This window comes from Gopherus flavomarginatus, chromosome 10 (assembly GCF_025201925.1).
Source record: "Gopherus flavomarginatus isolate rGopFla2 chromosome 10, rGopFla2.mat.asm, whole genome shotgun sequence".
Taxonomy (NCBI): domain Eukaryota; kingdom Metazoa; phylum Chordata; order Testudines; family Testudinidae; genus Gopherus; species Gopherus flavomarginatus.
Window position 1 is genome coordinate 34483257 of NC_066626.1, and position 13546 is coordinate 34496802.

The following is a 13546-nucleotide window of genomic DNA, read 5'->3' on the forward strand; positions in this document are numbered from 1 at the left end:
ATGTCCAAGAAGTTAAGAGAGGAAAAAAGATCAAGAGTAAGAAATAATTCAGGCATGAACTATTGAACAGAAATTATCAGAAAGACTTCTAACAGACAGGAGATGGAGCACACTGAAAGCAGTAAAGTCACTTGCAAGAACAATATGGCAGAAAGACAAGCGAACTCTGAAGGCAACATGTTATTAGAAATCAGAAAAGGAATGAAGATGCTAAAGAACAACAGATCATACACTGGATGAACACAGCTGTGCAAAAAAATCAGGGTGAAAAAAAGACTTCCAAAATACTAGACAAGTTCAAGATCCAGGATATTCTCAAAGAAAAACAGTTTCTACAGGGTTCAGAAAAAGAAATGGTAATGAGATAGCATCACACTGTCTGGAGTGGCTCATGACAAAGTGCAAACCTCAGGACAGACTGTCAAAAAGCAGGACTGTAAGCGAGACTCACCAGGGCTTGACCCTCCCGGATGAGGAGGGGAGCCACACCGGCCTCGACTTGTCATCTGCGGGTCTCGGGACTGTCGCCCACCGCGCGGGTAGTCGGTCCCTGTGGATAGGACTGGGCAGCGGCACAGTCAATGGGGGCTCGGCCCTTGGTTTGTGCGGGCACCAACACACAGTTAATTAGGAGCTCAGGCCGCCTGCTGCAAGGCTGAGCAACAATATACAGTTAGTTCGGGGCTCAGACCCTCTGCTGCGGGACTGAGTAACAATACACAGATATCCCAGCTCCAGCCCTTTGGTTCAGGGCAGGCTGGCAGGAGTGCGGGTTGCTCGGGCCCTTTGGGACAGGGCCGAGCAGGGGCACAGTCAAAGGGGGCCCAGCCCTTGATTCGGTGGGGCACCAGTTACACAGTTATCCCAGCTCCAGCCCTTTGGTTCAGGGCGGGCTGGCAGGAGTGCGGGTTGCTCTGGCCCTTTGGGACAGGGCCGAGCAGTGGCACAGTCAAAGGGGGCCAAGCCCTTGGTTCGGGTAGGGCACCAGTTACACAGGCTCTCTTGAGTCAGGGTTGAGCAAACACACAGTAGGCCTAATGGCCTCCCCAAGGCCAGGGGGAGGGGGATTCCGCCACCCGGCTACGGGTGGCAGGGGGAACACAGGCCTACCCACTCCACTGCGTTCCAGCCCGGGGCCCTAGTAGCGGTGATCACCACTGCAGGTGGTCAGTGGGGATCCTGACCGCAACACACTGCCATCAGTATCGGGAGGTCTGCAGCCTGACTCGGGTCGGCTGCCCCCGGGCTACTTCCAGTATCCCCCTCCGAGCCTACCTGGTTAGTGGGATCAGCTTCAGGGACGTCCCACCACATCAGCTCCTCACGGCCAGGGCTGGGCGGCAGGTCCGGCAGCTCTTCTGGGAAGTCCGGCCAGGCCTGTTCCGGGGGGTCCTCGGGGCCGCAACAGGGGCAGGGCGGCTCCGGCAGCTCCTCATCGTAGTGGGAGCAGGGCAGCTCCGGCAGCTCCTCGTCATAGCAGGGAAGTTCTGGCCAGTCCAGACCCCGGCCTGCAGCCTCAGCAGCTTCCCAGTCAGGAGCTCCTGCGGACAGGTCTGCTCCCGATGGTGGCTGGGCTCCAACTGAGGGCTGAGGTCGGCTTTTATCCTTCCAGGTTGCCGCTTGACCCTCTGGGGGGCGGGACTTCCGCTTAGCAGCCCCGCCCCTATGGATGATTGACAGGGCTCGACCCTCCCAGATGAGGAGGGAAGCCACACCGCCTTGTTACAAGGACAAATGGTGGTATGTCCTATAATTAGATTTCACCACCCCAGTAACAAATGTGAACTTCTGAAGAACTCAATAGTGTTATAATGGAATCACAGACAGTTCCCTTGGGCACTCCAGCCTATGTGATAAATTGCCACTTACAGCAAAGATCACAAAATATTTAGGTTACTCTCAGTCCCAAGGAACTAGTCACTTACCTGAGTTCAATTTGTACCTTAGATCTCACAGAAAAGACAACAATTGTAGCCAATCCTGTAATAAACAAATTGAAGATTTATTAACTAAGAAAAGTTATGTACAGGTTAAAACAAGCAACATAAACAACACAAATGAGTCTCATTTCTGATTTAAGCATGACAGAGTTATAGCAATCTGTCAATTCAAAATGTCTTTCAGGACTAACCCATGCCACACAGCATGGGAATCTCTTTGCTTATGTTTAGGAATCTTTGCCTCTCGGAGTCCAGGCAGCATGAAAGAGATTGACTTTCTGCTTGTCAGGGATTTTTATCCACTCCAGAGTCCAAACTGATGGGATGCTTTCCTACATAGGTTTCTCCTTCCTGGAGAAAGTTAGGAATGCAGTCAACAGGGCCTCTATCCTTTGCTGCTACACAATATCTCATTTGCCTTCAGTGGACCATCTTGTATGCGGGACAAGCACTTTACCTTAATTAATGCTTCTTTTCTGCTTGGTGAGCTACACAATTACAGAAGTTTACAATGCAAACACTCAATATAACTTTGTACTATGGACTACAGAGGTTATAAGAGATGCATACATGCAGCATCCTACAAGCATTTTATAAATACTACTTGTTACATGTAATACATACTATCAGATTTTATAAAGTCTAAACACATTCTTATCAACTTATTATCTACTCTATTTTGAAAATGCTAACACACAGTAACCAAGACTGGTTTCCAGCTATACATTTGTAAGGGTTCAATGGGTCCTGGGGCCTTGATGTGAGCTAGCACCTGGTCTGCCAGCATCACAGATAGCTATTGTTATTTTCTGTCTAGCATAATGGAAACAGTAATTAATGACAGAAATGACATCTAGGAGAAAAATATATTGGCAACATTTCAAAAATACACTTCAAACATGAGAAATATCAATATGATGTGAAAACTAATTTCCCACTTAACTAGGAGATACATTAATGCAAAAAAAGATGTGTTTAAATCTTCAACCAGTAAGAACAAAAGTCAAAGTCATAGATAGAAAAAGCTTGGCAAAGTGAGCAAGGGAAGATATGCTAATCCTACATTTGAGTTTCACAGCTTTGCAACCTTAACATTACTGAAACACAGGGCCTGATTTTTAAGTCTACCTCTCTTATTGCGCTTGTAATTGTGCATAAGGGACATGTTGTACGCATCAAATTACCTGACTTGTGGCTGCCATGGTGTGTGCAGAAATGGAGGCTGGGTTTTATAAATCAGCCCTGTGATCTAAGATTAAAACGTCCGTCTTTTGAATAGTGTGGGTCAATGGGGTGCATTTACTATGGGAAAAGCAGATGTGCCTTAAAAGCAATAAAGCAGAGATCAGCAACCTATGGCACGCAGCTTGCCAGCATAAGCCCCCTGGTAGGCCGGGACAGTTTGTTTACCTGCCACATCTGCAGGTTTGGCCGATCGCGGACCCACTAGCCGCGGTTCACTGCTCCAGGCCAATGGAGGTGGCGGGAAGCGGTGGCCAGCACATCTTTCAGCCCGCTCCACTTCCCATAGCCCCCATTGGCCTGGAACAGTGAACCATGGTCAGTGGGAGCCGTGATTGGCTGAACCTGTGGAAGCAGCAGGTAAACAAACCGGCCCGGCCCACCAGGGTGCTTACCCTGGCGAGCCGCGTTCCAAAGGTTGCCGATCTCTGCAATAAAGTCTATTAGTAGATTAGAAGTAGACCTGAGAAAACAAATTCTGGTACGTAGAGTTGTGTGTGAAAACTTTAGCTGTTCTATTTCATTCAATTTTACATACCCAAAATTTTGCTTTAAGTGAAATTTTGGAGATGTTACTTTCATATCAAAAACATGTGCATGTGCACACATGTTTTCAGCTCAAATACAACTTTACTCAAAGATGAGTCCAATTTGGCTTGGAAATAGCCAACTTTGAGCAAAAAGGTCATAGGTCAATGAAGGCTAACTGCCCCCATCAGACTTTTAGGTCTCTTCTCCAAAGTTTTGCTGGCTACCGGACAAACAATTCTTCCCAGCCCATTTCCTCGGGTCACCCAGTCTATTACCCAACCTATGTACTTGCCCAGTTGGGAAAAGATTAATCATAACAGATTTACAGACCATAGTATCTGTGGCTCAGATAGTATAGAGGAAATGCTGTCCAAGAGCTATTCACTGGTCTTGCATATGAATTCCAGAATAACATATATGTAAAAGAAAGTTGAAAAAGCATAAATAAAACTATTGTATCTGTAGAAACATGCACAAACCTTAGACAGCTTCTCATTTCAGTTTGAATTTATAAAGAAGAGATTTATAGAGGGTAGAGAATTGCGGTAGAATAAATAGCAGCTTGTGTAGAGAGATGGAAGGCATTGTTCAAAGCAATCTCCAACGTTAACAAAAATGAGCTATCATTGAATCATTACACTACTGCTACATGGCTCAGAGGTGTTCTTTCATACTTGTCAGAATTAAGAGATATATGGAGATGATGACAACAAAGTAGGAAATAAAATCAGAAGCTGAATTAATAGCATTTGATGACAAAGTAAATTACTAGAATATTTTGAGAACATCAGGAAGAAGCATAACTAAAGTAGAGAACACGTGGAGTATCAATGACTGTCAGAGCGACAAAAGAAAGAATAACAGTGGAGAAATTAAATATGTTTGAGGGCTCAGCACAGATGCATAGCAGAACTAGTAGGATTTATTTCAGCCAACTTTGGACCCTCTGGGGATAATGTTGATGACTGAGGTGGTAATTTGAATGGCACAGCAACTTGATTACGCATGTCTAGGAGTTCAGCAGAAGCTATACAAAAGCAGACATGATAGAGATTTGGTCTAGAGTGGGCTACATGTGCTTGCTTTTCAGTAAGATGGTGATAAAACTTAATACTTGTCCCTAGGATCTGCTCTCAAGGGACACAATCTAATGCAATGCATATGTTGACTCCCAAGCCATATGGAGTGTGCAAGTTGATGGAGTCTCAATTTATTTAAGAAAAACATCGGCCAGCAATAAATGTTTCCCCATGGAGATTGGTAAAGCTACCCAGGGAAAGGGGAATTCATAAGAACAAACTATTTACTTCCCATATTCTGCTGCATTGTATTCTTTATCAGTCCATTGTCTTCCTATGGAGACCATGCAGATTGTAGGAGGGCTCCATTTCAGAGCTGCCACCCAGAGAAAAACATGCTTCCAGACTGCATCCCTTTTAGAAGTTCTTCCTTAGTTGACTAATACTCAGTCAGTCGTTTCTAGTCATTCCAATTAGACATTGTTATATAAAGGTGACTGGGCTACTGGGCATATCTATATGCATGGCATCTCCAGGATGCACCACGGCAGCTCAGCAACAGGGAGAGACTATGGTGCACAATGGAAGATGTAGTCCAGCAGGAAACAGGATCAATAGGGAAAAAGGGAAGCATGAGGACCCCAGAACAGCCTTCGTGAGGCATCACGGGGCAGATGCAGCAAATAATGTAAAAAAAATGGAAACAAAACATTTCACTTCAACTTTTTTCCAATGGAAAATTCTACAGAAAAAAAAAATCAATCTTTTCCCATGGAAAATTTCAATTTCGATGACACCCCATTTTCAAATGGGAAAATGTTTTACTCAAAAAATATTCACCGGCTCTAATATTGAGCTTTTGGACTCCAGTTTTGTTAAAGAATGAATCCACTTTGAGCACTGGATAAGATGTGTCTAGACATTTTTGAAGAACTTTCAGATTTACATATCTCTGATATCTTGAAAGAGGGTCCCAAGGCTGTCACATTTTCAGAACAAGCCAAACCTATATATGAAAATTGTACCTATGCCATGTGCAAAAGAAGTGACAATCAGTGTGAATTTAAATGAACACAAACACCTTTAATGTACATGATCAGCTCATGCATAACCCTTTCTGACATAACAGAAAAAAAACCTTTATTTATAAACAATCAAAATGTCTTCATTAAAATTTGTGAGAAAGTAGTTGGTGCAGAGACAACAACTGTGAAAACACACACAGTTTAAGTCTATATTAGTTATTTCACTAACACTTCATTAGTCAACAATGAAGACTGAACTTGTATGAAATATTTGCCCCTTCCTCAGCAGCTGCTAATAAAATAGTGTTATTCCCTAGGTATAGTTTGATGATGTTTTTAGCCATCTTGTATAAACTGTCAGCACTAGTCTTTTTATGATTCTTCTTAACATTTCTAATGAAAAGAAATAACCTTGTGCATCAATTTTAATTTAGTTAATTGCCAAGTTTGCATTTTAGGAGTATGTAATTACCATACCCCAACTTGGCTCCTATTAAGTTATTTCAACTTAATATAGTGTGAGTCAATATCTAAATTTTTTCTGTTGCTTCCACCCCTGGTTCAACTCCAACATCCTATTAGTATATGTATTCCCCATGGATTCTTCCTGGACATGTACACCAAAGGCATATAGTTCACAGGTAATAGTTTGAATCTATTATGCAGCAGAATAGGACACTGTATCAGTGCAAAATTAGGAGAGGTTCAGGTACTAGAAAAATACAGCTTGATTCCACCTACCACTAGGACTAACAAATCCACAGAGCAAAAGTTTTCCATGGCTAGGAGTAAAGAAAAGGCAGACAGGTTTGCAGTGTTTCTAGATGTTTTCAGAAATTTCACGAACATTTTAAGGCTCGGGGAAAAATAGGAAGAAAAAATCTCTGCCATAAAGCCGTCCCTCCCTCCCCTGCCCCGAGCAAGAGCGAGCCTATTTTGGTTTTCTATAGCTCCCATCATCATAGCATCTGAGGATATGCCTACATGGCAAAGAAAAACCCATGGCAGGTGCACTCAAGCTTGGGGGGACTCTTTCATTGCTGTGAAGACTTCTGGGCTCGGGCTGGAATCCAAGCTCTGGAACTCTCCCATCATGCAGGGTCCTAGAGCCTGGAAGTCTACACAGCAATGAAACAACTCCACAGCTCCAGCTGGCTAGCACAGGCCAGCCGCAGATTTTTCTTTGCTGTGTAGACATACTCCCAGTGCTTCTTGTGTAAGGCCTCAACTCAGCAAAAGCATTTATGCCCAGGCTTCAGTAGAACTATTTATGTGTTCAAAGTCCTTTGCTTGACTGAGGCCTAAATTAAGTGCCCATGGGAAAGTCCCTAGTGGACTTTCAGGAGTCGTCTTCTCCTCTCCCTTCCCTGGAGGCTCTATGGAAGATATACATGTATCATTTTCTTCCCTTCTGTGGTGGTAAAGCTTTGTCAAAAAAGGCCTTTGCCTTCTTGCAGTGCATCTTGGAAGTATCTAGACTGTTTTATTGTAGTTTCCTCTGAGTCTCAAAAAAGTTTAATTTGAATATTAACAACAATTATACTAACTACTGTGTATTGCTCTGCACAGGGATGAAGATAAATAAAAAATGTACAATGGACAGGACAGGACTGATTTATTTAAAGAAAGAAGTTGGCATAAGACCCATGGATTGTGCAGTATGAGGAAAGGGATAAAGAATGAACCCTATGTTGCCCCCAGGATCTCTCTCTGACAAAAACTGGACACTGTTGTAGCTGTTGAGACGATGGGCACACAGCAACTCTGCTAGGCAGCCTCATAAAAGTGTTATACAAAGGCCTTTGAAATCAGAAGCATATTTTCTGTTATCTTAAGGCACGAGTTAGGAATATCAACTATGTATTATAGAACTCTGCCCTTTGTCAAGTGTCAAACTGTCTGAGAATTCATTTCTTCCTCAAGACCCACAAACACTGACTCAAATCAGCAAAAGCTGTCACCACATAATTTAAAAAAATCCCTAAGTCCTGATCTTTCATTGCAGTTAGGCTCCAACCCTGTAAACACTGATGAATGTGAGCAGTCCTACTGAACTGATGAATGTAAATAGTGTTATGCATGTAAGCAGTACCACAGTACTTTTAGCAACATAAAGTTAATCACCTGCACAAGTTTTTGCAGGATCCTGACTTCAGATGGTAAGTGCCTCAAGGCAGGACCATGATGTCTTACACAAAACCATAGAATTAAATACAATTATAGAGTATTGCTTGTTAAGTGCAGAATGTGTTATCAATTAGCCCTTAGATGGCAGAGGCGATTTACCTTTGAGTACCAAACCAGCCCTGTCGGAAATCAGCAACAGAAAAACATAGAAGTGTGTTCAGCAATATTGCAATTGCTACTCAAAGTAAAAATGCACCACATTTATTACTGAATAAACCTCGTGAATAATTTTTTTCCTGTCTGTACCTTATTGCTCTTTGCTCTTCTGCACCAGTGCTGTAAAGTCTTCTTTGTATATACATTCCCTGCCTCTTTCATATTCATTGCTGGATTTTCCATCCCTTGAAAGGTATCTGTGTTCACCATACCACTCTAGAGATAGTGTGTTTCAGTCCTGACCAGTCACCCAAAACATGTCCTTACTCCCTCTCCTGTAACAAAATGATAGTGAGAAATGTCATGCAGGATTTCAGTTCCAGCAGGGTAAACTGTGGTGGGAATATACAACTAAATGCTTTTCCATCTTTTTATGTATGATCCCTAACACTGCTACACTCCCTAGCTGAACTCTGCCACCATCTTTCTCCCCTCTCATCTTTTCATTGCTTAGCGAAACCCATTAGACTACACTTTCATACACAGTAAAAACAATACCCACAAACTAGACACTCCATGTAACTGTCAAAACAAGCGCACTCTTCACTCAAGACACTACATGATCTATGTGGTCATCATTCTCATATTTCCCCCCACCCCCATCCTTATGTTCATCATCTTTTCCTGATTTCTGAATTTCAACACAGATACTTCAACGACTTCCATGTGGGTGGACTAGCTGCACCTATGCAGGGCCTTACTGACTTCAGTAGAGCTTTGTGCAGGTCCAGGGGTCTGCTCACATGTATGGGCTTGTAGGGTCAGGGCATTAGATTACAAGCTTATTGGAGGTCTATGGGCCTGATTCTCTTTTCAGTGATGCTGGCATGAGTCAGTGGAATTACATAGATATACATGAAAGGAGAATCAAGGCCACAATCTGTTTGTTAAAGTATTATGCAGAGCTGGTCAAAAAAATGGAGGGAAATGGGCAGTAGTTTCCTGTGGAAATTTTTGGGTTTTTCAGAAATTTGAATACCAAAAAGTTTTGGTTTGGGGTGTTCATTTTTTGTAAAACCACACCTACCACACCACATAACCAACTCCTGGAAATTTTCCATGGAAAGCAGACACTACTTTCCAAAAATTTTCATTTTGTCCAAAACCCAAAGTTCCCATCCAGAGTGAGTTTCAGTGGAAAGTTTTGACCAACCTTTGTGCTGTGTACACATATAGTAACTTGTATTTAATCATAGAAAAAAAAAATAACTACCATCAGCTCCTCCTCATCATCATTTGTTTATTTTTGTACATCTAGATTCCTGGCAAATATGGAACTTTTAGTAAAGTATTTTGCTATGGCAGCTCATTTACTCTATTTGAGCATTCCATTAGTCTAATGTTGGATGCTGCTTATTTGTTATAGAGTTGGTCAAATTAAATTATTGTATGGGCTTATCTAACAAACTGTCACAGCAGCGCTTAGTGACTGACATTATGAAAGAACGGATGATTGGATTGTGGAACTGAACTATATATACACAACTTTAGTGTGGTCACACTGATTTTCAGTAAGCAAAGATCTGGCCACTATATTAGAAAAAAATGTGTTTACTGCCTTGTGTAGGGTTCATAATTCTCTCTGGGATAAATTTTCATCTCAAATACATTTTCCATTAATATGAGTGGATTTTGTCATATGGTCACAATCAAGTGAACAGGATAAATAAGGAGAAGAATGTGGCACAGTTCCTCTCCTTATGATTTAGTTGTGTATTAACTAATATGAAAGCCTGATCTGGAATATATTTAAACAGACAGTGTAAGGGACAAATAATGTGCATGGGGAGCAAGAGCAGTTTCCAGTATCTACAACATTTCTATTTACAAAATTTTCATATAAAACGTATAGAAATTTTCCTCATATATTTGCTTTAATTAAAAAAAATAATATTTATAATGAACTATTTTCCTATATGATGTTTATGGAATTGTTTAAACAGCTGTTTAAACAGCTTTTACAAGATTTTCTACAAAATTCCAGTAAAACCCTTACAAAAAAGTTCTATGGAATTCTAAACAAACATTTAGAAACGGTTTAAAGAAAATTAGCTAATTTTCTGTTGAGATTTCTTTAGAATATCTTCTACAGCTAGAGCTGAGCAAGCTATTTGCAGTGAGAAATTTATTCTTCAGATTTAGCCTGGATTTGCCCCTACATGAATGTGAACTAAAAATAATTATATTACACAAAAATGGTTTTAACTAATCCTAGGGATATATGCAAATTAATTTGCTATTCAGGGCTTAAAACTGTAAATAATTGTTTGGCAAGTAGTTGTAATGTTTGTTTACATCTGATAGTATGTATTACATAAAATATGAGATTTAACAGTAGTGTACTATGGGGACATATAAAAATGTAATTTGTTCAATGTGAACTAAATCATGCTAGGTCATGTAAAGAATGGTTATTATAGAAAAGCATTCTGAAATGCTTTTTGGCATATTTATGCAGAATCGTTCTACAGGGAAACTTTAGATAGATTCTCTAAAGATTTTATATTAAAGTCAGGAGTTCATGCAGAAGCTGCAGAACTGTGTAGACATTTTCCTTTAGAGACTGTTTCCAGTAAATATTCCAGATTGGGACTAGGAAATGCTTTGTATAACAGTGAAACTTTTTTAATGAATATATCCATCTGAAATGGAAGAGGCTACCCTGAGTGCCATTTTCACTATAGCTACAATGGTCATCCTTACAAGCTTTCTAGCTTTGCTTTAGACAAGTAGATTACATATATATTCTATGTTGAATGTTAATGTTTTACGTATGCCTCCTTTCAATTGACTGTCCTAACTTATTGGTAAATAAGGGGAAAAAATAAAAATGAAAAAAGAACATGTGACTTCATGTGTCACACACTGCACAAGGAACTGGCAGATTTTTTTTTTTAAATCTATAGTTGTATTAATGGTACATGTCTTAATATGCTTGTTGCTCAGATTGTCCACATTGAGACATCAAAGTCACAGCTCAATGCTAAATCAGTATTTCAAATGTAGGCAAAATTACCTTTCAAGTAGTGCATGAATTGAGCCAGATTAAGGTAACCTGGTACTCTACACATACCATGACACGGTCCTGCCCGTTTCATGGCAACACCCTCCCTACTGCACCATAAGGGCTACCTACATAAAAGCCATGTGCCACCACTCCTCTTCAGAGAGACTGGAGCTCCCCTCCTCAGGCAGAAGTGCTCCTTCTCCCCTCCAAGAGATGCACCTAAGGTCCCACTTAGGACACAAAGTACAGCAACAGAAATTCCCTCTCTCCACAAGAGACAGGAGTGGCAGTAGAGTGGACCCCCAGTAGGTACCCAAGAGGCTGAGGTGAGCAGGTTGGGCCTGTTGCACTGTTCTCCTCCTGTCACACAATGGGTTGGTATTGCTTGACTTCCTATATGCCATAACGAAAGTAGCAGATCATAGGAGCCACTAGGGACAAATAGGTAATCCTCATAGCAAATAGCTTGTAATAAAAACTATTATATATGCGCTCATTTTCTGGACAAAAAACAACATAAAGATGATGCACTGGTGTTTTTATTGTTCTAACAGCTTCTTCTTGCACATTTATAGCCTGGCTTGCTTAACTAAACTAACAGATTATTTCATTAGACTTTTTAAATGAAAGAAATTCACATGAATACATGGCACTGTCTTGGGATTCTAATACAAATCCAAGAATTCACTTACATCCCCTTGTTAAAAATATGCCAGACAAAGGGATTCACAACTGCATTACTCTGGTTTTAAGACAGTAAAACTCCATTGATTTCAGTGGAGTTATGTAAAGCTGGAGTAACATAATGGTAAATCAAGTCCATTTACCACAAAGTAATTTTATAGGTTTAGAAAATAGTTTATTCCTGGCACAGACTGGTCATCTGTAATGGTCAGACCTTAGTGGCAAATGAGATAGTGACAGATTCTCATTCTGTCCCACTGGTTGTGTTTATTATGCCCAAGACTTCAAAGCTGACAGTACATAGGTTGCAAAAATGAACCAGACATTAAATAAAACATTTCTTAATAATTTTTAATCTTGCAATTCATAGCTAAAGTTTGAAATGGCATAAAAGCTTTTAAATGTCAAAATCTGATGGGGCATCTTTTCTTCCCAAATTAATTTGAGTTGATGTAACAATTTATTCTACATCATATTTTCTTCCTTGCAAAAGTGTCACTCAGTGATTATGATGAAAGCAAAGACTGAATGTGTACTTATATTAATTAACAATTACTAGAAGACAGGTCCAAGTGATTACTGCTTCACAGACATGAAAATGAATTCATTACTAAAAGGCCGTTGCCGGCAAGCGAATATCAGACCAGTGTTCGCAGACCAAAAAAGCATATTAAATAAATGAGTAATCAAATGATAAAGTGTATCCTTTGTATAAATTACTGAAAGATAGCCTCTCCTTTTGATTGAGATGCTCAGCTCAAAGGATTATATAATGTGATTTCATGCAAGGTGCAATGCCATTGTTACAGTGAATCACACTTTTCAGAGAAGTGATTGTAAAGACAGAAAAAGACGCTTACCTGACTGGTGTGATTTCTAATTGGAGTATATTGTTTTGTGGTGACCATTCTGCTTTGTCATTGAGCAACCTACAACAAAATTGTTTAGAGAGTAACATTATGATTGACTTCATATTTTCCTGATCCGGACTGTCATTTGGGGTAGGTGACACATTAGGCTAGATCTTCAGTTGGCAGTTGATGAGAGTGCAAATGAAAAAAGGAAGTTTAAAATCACTTTTACATCCTCAGGATCCTGCAGCTGATCTGCACTGGCCCCTGGCATAAGAGTAGACTCCAGGCTGTTCTGCATTATGCCAGCTGCCCAAAGTGCCAGTGGGCTGCAAGCATAAATAGGGGCCAATTTCTGAATTGGCCAGGGTGCCAGTTAGATTTTTAAAGCTGAAATCTCAAACTAGGTTTGCTAAAAGAATCCAATAAGCTAACCCCTTTTTTATATAGAGTCAATAGAACATTAGCTTTCTAGTTTTAAAGATTTTTAATGCTCTTTTCAGGTCAACATTTAACTTGAATGGTATTTTTCAAATCAGGACACTTGCCTATTCTTAACCAACCAATAATTTAATAATTCATCCACAACCACTTTAGTGTACAGTCAACAGTTCAGCACTCAAGTGTAGATACAATCAATGTTCTAGATGTGTAGCGTGTATAGACATACATACACTACAGTCTTGCAAGAAATTATCACAAAGAACAGTGCAAATTACCAAGATTTCTTATTCCATTTACTTATAATCACAAATTCTCAATTTCTAACACACTTCCAATGATGCATTTGCCTTTAAGACACCTCCTAAGAGTGTGGTTTCTATATTTTGACTAGTCCAAAAGGGACGAGTTTAGAATATTAAAAGCAATTACTTAAAAACAAATTATTTTCATTTTCTCTTTG